The sequence below is a fragment of the Alosa pseudoharengus genome, unplaced genomic scaffold, assembly GCF_046254945.1.
Source record: "Alosa pseudoharengus isolate Yale_2024_CS ecotype anadromous, Long Island Sound unplaced genomic scaffold, YU_APseudo_1.1 YU_APseudo_1.1_scf_12, whole genome shotgun sequence".
Lineage (NCBI taxonomy): Eukaryota > Metazoa > Chordata > Actinopteri > Clupeiformes > Clupeidae > Alosa > Alosa pseudoharengus.
In genome coordinates this window covers 11,641,014-11,651,313 of record NW_027468587.1, presented here as the reverse complement: position 1 = coordinate 11,651,313, position 10,300 = coordinate 11,641,014, and positions in this window count along the sequence as shown.

The following is a 10,300-nucleotide window of genomic DNA, read 5'->3' as shown; positions in this document are numbered from 1 at the left end:
TTGTTATAGTTACCATTCATAAGCATTGATATTGAACAGCGATTAAACTTTTTTTTACCAGATCTACTTCATAGGTGTCCTGTTATTCAGGATTAAAAGCCACCCCGCCAGCCAATCAGAAAAGAGTATTTCTTCTCTCCGGGTGATAATAAAGGATAACAACAGTTAACTAGTAATGAATTGTTAACTGCTTATTTTAGTACATTGTGCTCTCAATTTAGTAAACCGTGCGCTCAATTTACAACAATTAAAATGAGAGCACAATTTAGTCAAATGAGCGCACTATAGTAAAATGTGCGCACAATTTACTAAATCGTGAGCACGATATACTAAATTGAGAGCACAATTTAGTGAAATGAGTGCACAATTTAGTAAAATGTGCACACAAATTAGGTAAATGAGCGCACGTTTTCTGGATATATACCAAAAAATATGACACCTCCTGGTCCTGTTCGAATTGTGCCATGAATTTCACATATGATGTGTGTGAATTTAAAATATACATTTCCACATCAAGAAAGTACTGTTGTTTGATAGGCTGCAACAGTTATGTTTTGTGTGAATCCGCTCAGTGGACTACATCTCTCACCTCGACGGTTACATCTTGCTGCCAGCTATGTCACTTTAAAGTAGTTTATGTAGCTGCTACAGTCTATGGACAAATACACCTTCCTTACCTGATGTGTTTTATCCTGACTCATAGTATTTTCATCAGCAAGGGAAGACCAAGTAAGACCTGTTGCTGGTATGCTTAATTCCGGTAAGGCTGTGAATGGGCTAACATCACTAGCGTTCGTTGTAATTTTACAATGTTGTAATTCAATAGTTATGAAACAAACTGCAAATGGCTCTACATGAAAAAATTGTGTAATATGTGTAATTCAAGGCACAAGTCGATCAGGACCAGAAAAGAATTTCTCTTTTGCCATTGACTACCGTTCATAATTTTTCCGAAAAATAGGTCCCATGGTGGCAAATGGAGAGTAGCCTACCTCCATGTCCTTGTCTCCATAGATTTGTTCAAATGAAGCGTAATGGAGAAGCCTATTGAGTGACAGCTCCCACACACCAGTCTGCACCCCTTTTAGTAATGTACCTTCGGTGGTTCTTGTGTCTACTGTTGAGTGCTACCCATGATTCTGTGCAAGTGTCAGTGTGAATGAGATAATGTGTAATTGTGGGTTATTGTAGTTGTATTTGCGTTTACCATGGTGCATATTTGTTAGCGTGACTTTGGTTCTGCCTCATGTGTCCTCTTGTTGATGTGTGGGATTACGCTTGTGTGTTGCGTGTGCAGTTTAGACCAGCGGTTCCCAAACTTTTTTCCCCGCGGACCACCTTCTACATCTTGACTCGGCTCGCGTACCCCCACCATCCAACACATAAAAAAGTAACTCATTCTATTGACGCATTCCAGGCATCGTTGTTTAATTAGCCGCCCTACATGATAACATAATCAAAATGTGCAACTGGTCTATGAGCTCTCACACTAAAAAAAAAAAACAGTGTGGAGAACCACATTAGACTGGTTAGATAGCATCTCACTGCAGACCACGCACTGTGGCTTTGGGCAGTCTGTCTCCCAATCCACGTGAAGCCTAGGGCTATATGCCTCATCATACTTTCGTTTTCTTCGCGCAGTCTTTTCTGTCTCGTTCTTTCTTTTATCCCCCTGCGCTCCATCTCTACCTTCATTAGTCTGCCAACCATCCCATTGTTACCTGTGTCCTGCTCTGTTTCTCTCGCTTCTCCTCTTCGATCGCTTTAATTAGGCCTTTTGGACAGTGTCCCTGTTTTTAGCCAGTTTTCCATGTTTACACAGCCTTTTACCTAGCCTATACTTCAACGAAACTAACGCGCCAGATATTCTGGCTGCCCGCAGAAAATCACGTGTAGCCTATTGTGTGTAGCTTATTTTGTAAGTTTACAAATGATTTCCTTTAATTTCACGTTTCCATGTCATTATAACCTGATTCGAAATTATGTATTATTTATGAATTAATTAGAGTATTAATTAATTAATCATTTTTAACTCCTTTCCGCCATTGCCCTTTTCATCTCGCGTACCCCCTAGTGGTAGCTCGCGTACCACCGGGGGTACGCGTACCACAGTTTGGGAATCCCTGGTTTAGACTACCCTTGTGTTGCCCTGTATTGTCATCTCTGTTACAAATATTGCTGCAAGCAGCAATGCGGGGGCCTAGCAGTGCGCTATAGCAGGAATGGCGTTGCCATGGCATGAGCAAGCACTCACAGCAAGTTTGATGGCAATTGGATAAAGAACGGCTGAGAAAAAAGCTAATTTACTTTGTTACAGCGCCCCTAGAGGCCAAAATACACCAATGTCCTTATGTGTCCTCACAATCAGGTAACAGGTCCTTATTCCAAGTTTGGACTTTGTACACCAAAGCGTTGCTGAGATACAAGCTCACTTCCTGTATTACAGCGCCCCCTATAGAGGCCACATAATGCCAATTTTGTAGTGCGTCCTCACAATCAGATACCAAGTCCCTGTACCAAGTTTGGACTTCATACATTAAAGCGTAGCCGAGATGTTAGCCCACTTGCTGTTAGGCGGCATCGTCGCCATGTGTGATTGGCTTTCACGGGCAAATAAACTTTAAATTCAAAAATCTGACAAGTATCGTTTGTGCGGCTCGGTCTGAAGATCATCTCCATGTTCTGTGAAAATCAGATGAAATTTGTAACCGCTGAAACTTTTCGTAGAGTTTGGACTAAATCCAATATGGCGGAGGTCCAATATGGCGGAAAGTGACGTATAAAAATTGCTGTGAGTGATTGGGACAGTGTCCTGACTAATGGTATCGAGTTTTGTTATGTTAACTCAAAGCGTCACCTAGATGTTTGTCCACTTCCTGTTTGGCGGCTTCATCGCCATATTTGATTGGCTGTCACGGGCAAACAAAAATGAAATTGAAAAATCTGACAAGTATCTTTTGTGCGGCTCGGGCAGAAGATCATCTCCACCAAGTTCCGTGAAAATCGGATGAAACTTTTGGTAGAGTTTGGACTAAATCCAATATGACGGAGGTCCAATATGGCGAAAAGTGACGTAATAGGGGTCATTGAAAGGTCGGTCCAGGGATTCCAACGGTGCCTGATATGTGAAAATCAGACGCACCGTTCAATGGTCACATACGTGAATGCAATCCAGGTTCGACCCATTGGTGGCTCTAGAGTGTTGGGCATAGAGTTCTGTAAATTGGTGAGAGTGATCATGGGACAGTGCTGAATCAGTGTGCCAAATTTCATAACTTTAGACCCAGCGGTTCAATTTTCGGCCAGATTTTGACCTGTTGGTGGCGCTAGACGGCTGGGTTTAGAGGTCCGTAAATTAGTGTGAGTGGTCAGTGGGGTGTCCCGAAACTTTCTGCCAAAAATCTGCACTTTTTAGCCAGGCGTTCTATGGGCTGCTTGGCTCCCAATAAATGACCATGCTGGCCAAAGGTGATCACTGTCTGCGAATGTGATTGCTGCTGTATAGCATTATGCTATTGTAAGTTGACTAGCACCCAAACTACATTAACCCACTCAGCAGCCCTCAGGCAGGCCCAAGGGTGGGCTAATGACTGAACCCTCAGAGGAAGCAGCAATCCACCACAATGTCAGCTTCTTAAAGCAACACCAAAGAACTTTTCATCTGTCGCACGCACTATTTGTTTATCCAGCACCGGCTTTGCAAATAACAATGTCCACAGACAAGGTAGAATAAGTTGCATGATTTTATGAAAGTACAATGTATTGCGACATCAGATGCAAGTCAAATTTGTAGTTTCTCATGTCTCATTCCATCGAACTACAGATCTGCTACCCGATGCAGCAAACTTACATAGTGCGGATATAGCCGATAGAGGACCGCGAAGCGAATGCAGAAAGTGCCGTTCACCCTGTTACGAGTTGATGAACCACTGAAACTATTTTGGAAACATTATTTTAAGGTACAAAAAATTCTTTGGTGTTGCTTTAAGGTAACAAATACAGAAAGGTCAAACACACACTTGCGCTCTCTCTCTCTCTCTCTGTAGAGAGAGAGAAGCCTTGGAGCCACTAAATGATGTGTATGAGAGCAGCAGCTAGTATAAGTATAAGCTAGCCATCAGCCCTAAGATCACACTGCCCCCTACAGGTCTGGGGGCTACTGCAGCCTGCCGTGAAACGACTCCAGGATGCTGAGGGACATATACAGACAGAGCGAGAGAGAGCCAGGGAGAAACAGCATAATGAGATGGAAAAAGAGAAGACAGGGAAATAGGGAAAAAGAGAGAAGGAGCGAGAGAGGAGGGGTGAAAGAAGGAGAACACATATCACACAGATAAAGATCCCTTAAGCTAAAAAAGAGCTAGATTAAAAAATCCATAAATGACTGCACTTTCGTTCCACTGGTGAGTTCTCAAGCTAATATTGGCTATTTCAAAGAAACATATGTATGCTAATGTCAAATCAAAACGTTAGGCATGGGAGCAAGCACAAAGTATGATAATATTAGTACAAATAAAAAGACAATTATTTAAGATATGACCAGACACAACAACCTCAACAAAAACAGTAATTTCAGTATTGTGTACAGACGTGTGGTTGTGTGGTGTGATTGTGAATGCACAAACAGTGACCCCAGGCCTTGTTAAATTTGTGCAGGAAAGCACACACACACACACACAAATACTCATACTAACACACATAAATACACACTCATACACACACACACACATACAGCTGGTAGTCGTCAGGAGTCAGCCGTTTTCTTGTTTGAGAGACAGCTCCTTGTCTGACCTTGGCAATTAAAATATAGAATATCTCTGGGATGATGTCAGGCCTATTACAGAAATGTGATAGTGGACACTAGTGGTGACACTGAGCAGAATACACACACACACACACACACACACACACACACCTAAACACAACTGAGCCCAATTTGGAGGGTTTTATGAAACAATATGTGTTGCCTAACAATGAACCGAAGCACCTTGGCGTGGCATGGCGTTGTTGGGCCTGTACTGGCAGAGACATGAACTTTGGGCACGCTGACAGCCGCACTGATGCGGTGCGGCTCGAAGCATCGGCGGCGTAATTAAAGCACTCACCCTGAGAAGAAGGTGATCTCCCCTGTCAGAGTGTGACACAGCCCGCAGCAGCAGGTAGGAGCCAAACCGTTACATGCTCGCTAGCAGCTGGAGAGAGAGAGAGGAGAGAAGAGAGAGAGAGAAGAGTGACTCAATGCGTGAATGCTGGGTCTCATTGCTGCTATTTTTAAAGACAGATATTGCGTTCAGTCTTACATACAATCACAGTTAGTGTGTGTGTGTGCGTTTGTGTGTGGGGGGGGGGGGGGCAATAATTCATCGAAATAATTAATTATAATGTCAGACATTTTTTTAAAATAGATATCATGAAAATTAAAACAACATGTTTGCAATATATCATATGATCGTCTTATTAGTAATCAGTCAGTCAGCCTTTAAATTATTGTTAGTTTTTAGTGGTATTTCTTTCTTATTTATAAATCTTTTTTCTTATTTCATTTGCATTGCAAAAATGTAAATCTGCATTGTATTATTTTGTTCTATGTGTTTATTTTCCCCAATAACTAAAATGTCAATAATTTTCAAGACAGGACTGTAAATTTATTGGAACTAAATGTCTCCCTGGCTTCGCTGTCAACTTGTTTATTCCACAGGCCTGACCCTCTACACACAGGCCTGACCCTCTACACATTCACTCTCTCTCTTTCTTACACACACACACACACACACACACACACACACTGACTGTTTCTCCCTTTCTATATATATATATATATATATATATATATATATATATCACTCACATAGACACACAAACACAGACACACTTATTGTACATATTGTTTGCGGTGGTGAAGGCTCGTGCCCACGCTCTGGGTCTATGAGGGTATCCTGAGGTGAGCTAATATCCCTGTAACACACTGGGACTTTCCTCACTGTGCGCAGGATTGTAATATCGAGACACTAAATTATAGAGCGGCTCCTCGGGCATTACATGGCTCTGGCATGTTACAAGGGCTGCACAGCTGATTGGGTGGTCTGTGTTTATTTACGCGCTGTACCCCATTGCTTAGGCACGCTCTTTACACTAGCAATGCAGTGGAGCAGAGAAATTAAGCTTTCATGTTCTGTTTTACCCATGGCAAGATATTAAGCGCCATGACAAGCTTATCTCCCGCCAAACCGCTTTAAACAACCAGCGGTTCTGTTCAAGGCAATTTGTGCGCCGGACTTTTTTAGGAAAGACATTGTCACAGAGATGTTTTTGTCCTTTCACTCAAATGTTTCGTCTGTTTAGCATGAAGTTTGTCCCTGGCATGTTGCCATAGGCTCACTGGCGGGGTCGGGCTCATGTTCGGCTTTAAAGTGTCGTTCCGTGACAGTCTGTCGTTAAACGCGGCAGCCATGCAAATCACGCCAAGATGAACTCAAAATATGAACTTCTGTTTTTTCAGTTTTTTTGTTGTCTCAGCCCAGCAATCACAGGTCAACATTTGGCAAGTCTGGGCACTGGGTTTGGGCTATTTATCAATCAAGCCGGCTACATTAAACGGATTTCTTAATGAAGTGCGATCTTTACGGGGATTATCCTGCCACCTGCAAGGTGCCACCTGCTCGCCCGACGTAATTGGCAGGATGGCAGCGCCCGGCGGTGTGGCGTGGCGTGGCGTGGTGTAGTGGGGGGGGAGGCAGGCGGGCGAGGGCAAAGGAACGCGGCGGTGGCGGCGTGTCAGAGCGGATGCAGATGATGCGGCTCGCGAGTGAGTGAGCGTGTGCGGCAGGCAGCAGCGCTGACAAATAAGACGCTCCCGTGACACCGGGAGCACCGCTGGTGGCTCGCGGCTCCGACGAGGCCCCCTGACAGGGTTCAGCCCTACCCATGCTGCACCGGGGCGCAAATCTGCCTATGTGCTAATGAAGCGGCTGTCTGTGGACGAGACAGTCAAGGGGGAGCATTGGGGGGGAATGTCAGCCCACGTCACGCACACACACACTCACACACACACATACACACTCCAATCCCCTCACACACATTCTTCCTTCAGTCCTTATTTTACCCAATCCTCAGTGATGGTTTTCCTGTTGCCACTCTGAGTTCTGTCTTCTGTGGAATACTGTTTGCATATGTGTGCTTGTATGTATGCATGTTAGAGTGTGTGTGTGTGTGTGTGTGTGTATGGCGGGGGGGTATATGTGTGTGTCTGTGTGTGTGTGAAGGTGATGTGCAGAGCAGGCACACTGAAGTTTCATCAGATCACCGCCCTACCTGGGTTAAGAGTGCACACCTCCCGTTTGCCGGAACAGCAGTGCCGAGAGCCTCTCTGAGACGTACACGATGTCCTGGCTGCAGTGTGTTGTCTCTGCCGACCGACATGGTGGGGCCAGCAACCAGAGCCGGGAAACAGAGTTACTTTCCACACCCAGCAGCACATTCACACTCTCTCACACACTCACACACACACAAATGCTCACACACTCTGTCACATACACATACACAGGCACGTGCACACACACACACACACACATACAGTACACACACATGCACTCTCTCACACAAACTCTCTCTCACACACACACTCTCTCTCTTTCTCTCTCTCACACACAGACACACTCTCTCTTTCTCTCTCTCTCTCTCTCTCACACACCTGCCCAGAGCTGCTATCACCAGCTGCCAGCAGAGAGATGCGATCAGTGTGTGGTGAGCCGGCTCTGAACTCCCCGCCCCCAGGAGGAGGTGTTAGTGATTACGCCGGCCGTGCCAAGGGACCGGGGCGGTTGGCAGTGCCAGGGTGTCACTCAACATGGCGGCATGACGCCACCACATGCCCAGGGAGGTGAGAAGGACAGACGCGCTGACCCCCGTTCAACCCCCGTACCCAGCTCCGGACAGGGAGAGAGAGAGAGAGAGAGAGAGAGATGGGCAGACTGGATCTGACCTGACCTTACGTGCCAACTTCTCCTGGGAAGTGCATGATGTCTGGAGCACTCAGAGGAAGTCTTTCACGCCACAGATCAATGACAGACTACACCCACCGACAGAGGGCACACAAAATGAGGTTGTGGGCACTGGGCAGCCTTTTGGAAAGACACAGAGACAAAAACTTTTCCAAGATCATTACTTCATGTCAAGCAAACGTAAAGATAATGAAAAGAGCTGTTATTGTAAAGTCTAGTGGATAAAGAGGCACGTAGAGGCACGTTTTTTATTTTATATTGTTTTTTTTATTATATACTTTTAATTACTTTTTCTGCTGTTAGTGAATGTGTGTGTGTTGTCTGTATGCTACTGAGGCCTTGAAGTTCCCCTGGGGATCAATAAAGTATCTATCTATCTATCTATCTAGATGTACACACAGTGAGGAATAACAGTGCACATAGCATCACTGGCATTACGCATTGACTAAATAGATTGGCTAGTTTAGTAGACTGCATTTGTTGCACTTACTTGCTTATTTATTTACTTTATCCTTAAGTATATTTCTTTCAGGAAAATGTATTCATTGGAAACATTCTAAGTGAATCTGACTGACTAGCATAGCCCCTTGCACATGTTTTTTTTAAGAAAATGTGTCTCATAAATGGCTACTTTCAATAGACTATGAATAAGTCAGTTGATACAAATGAATCCCATGTAGAGATGTAAAATGATCAATTGTAGTCTAGAGTCGAGGCATTGTGAAAGAACAGTGAATCTCCAGCACTGCCTCAGGCAATGTTAGCTTGGCTCAGTTAGTAACACTCTCAGTCTTATGTAACTAGCAGGCTAGCTAAAAGTGTAGCACCCCATGACTGCAGATAGGTCAGGGGGTTTTGATCTGTGATTATATTGCTGGTGTTCTGAAGAAGATGTAAAGCTTGGGTGCAGCTGTTAGGGCAAATCCTCACGTCGAGTGGGGAATTGCCCCTGGGTCTGGGAGTTTTTGCCCCCTGTCTCCTCTCGGGGTGTTACAGCTACAAAGGCAACTGCCAAGCACTAGAAACCCTGAGGATCTCATCAAAAAGAAAGTGCAGGCTACCCTCAGAGCCAGAAGAAAAAAGAGACAATGAGAGCAAAGGAGAGAGAGAGAAAGAGATAGAGAAATAGAGAGAGAGAGACAGTTAGAGCAGGGGGGGGGGGGGTGAGGGGTAGGCTAGGTCAGGAATGAGATTCCACGTTAATTACGCCTAAATAAAGAGGTAATCTGGAAACACACGCTGAACAGATTTCCTGCGTCTCTACCTCGGCCTCCAGCTGTGCTGAGCGCTAACAGCCATAGGGTATTTCCCAAAGCCTCCAGGTACCTGCCCAGGCGCTCACCTAGCCTAGCGCACACTCCTGTCCACATACCTGCAAAAGCGATGGTCTAATTACGCAGCAGATATGTTTGTTCAGGTCTACGGCTACAGCTCACTTAGTTGTAAGTGCTGTTTACATTCCCCCCACCTCCCTCAGAGAGCAGGGAGCTCAGACTCAGGCGGCTTATCTCAAAGACCTCATTATATTAATGCCGGTAATTATGTGTTTTGCTTACTTTTGATGTGTCTCTATTCAAATGGGTACAGGGAGAGGAGGAGGAGGGGTAGGCAGGGGGGGTTTCTGAGAAGAGGATGACTGCAAATATGTCAGGGGGGGGGGGCTTTAGGTTGCCTCTGTTTGTGTGTGTGTTTTTATGTTCCACAGAAATCCTCTGTGTATCATAGGTCTCCTAAGAATGGCCTTAGTCTGAGGTTAGAAAAGCTTAGGCTGCCTTTTTCGTGTATTATTCATTGCCCGTCCCCCTGGCATGAGGATCTGAATAGGGTGGGGCCACATGAGAGTGTGTGTGTGTGTGTGTGTGTGTGTTGGGGGGGGGAGCATTAAGGGAGTGGATGGGGTAATTTGGAATGGGATGGTGAGTAGTGTTGGGGGGTTTGTGTTTGGGGGGGGGGGGGGTTCCTTTGTTTTTCACCCACAGTTGAGGTTGCGGCTGCCAAAAAAGAGCCTGCTTGCACACAGGCACACATATACACACACACACACACACACACACACTCCTCCTGTGGAGGCTCACACTGGCATACTGAGACAGCCTCCCGCTTAATGAGCCTGAATTAAATACAAAAAAATGCACAGAGAGAGAGAATGGATGTGAAGATGGAGCAAAGCAGATTTGGGAGAGAGCCATTTTAAATTTCTCTCTTTCCTTGTTTTTTTTTTTTTTTTGAAGAGCAGACATCATATTCAACTAGCCCTGCTAATGAGTGAGAAAGACTCTGATGTAGGGACAGGTGTTACT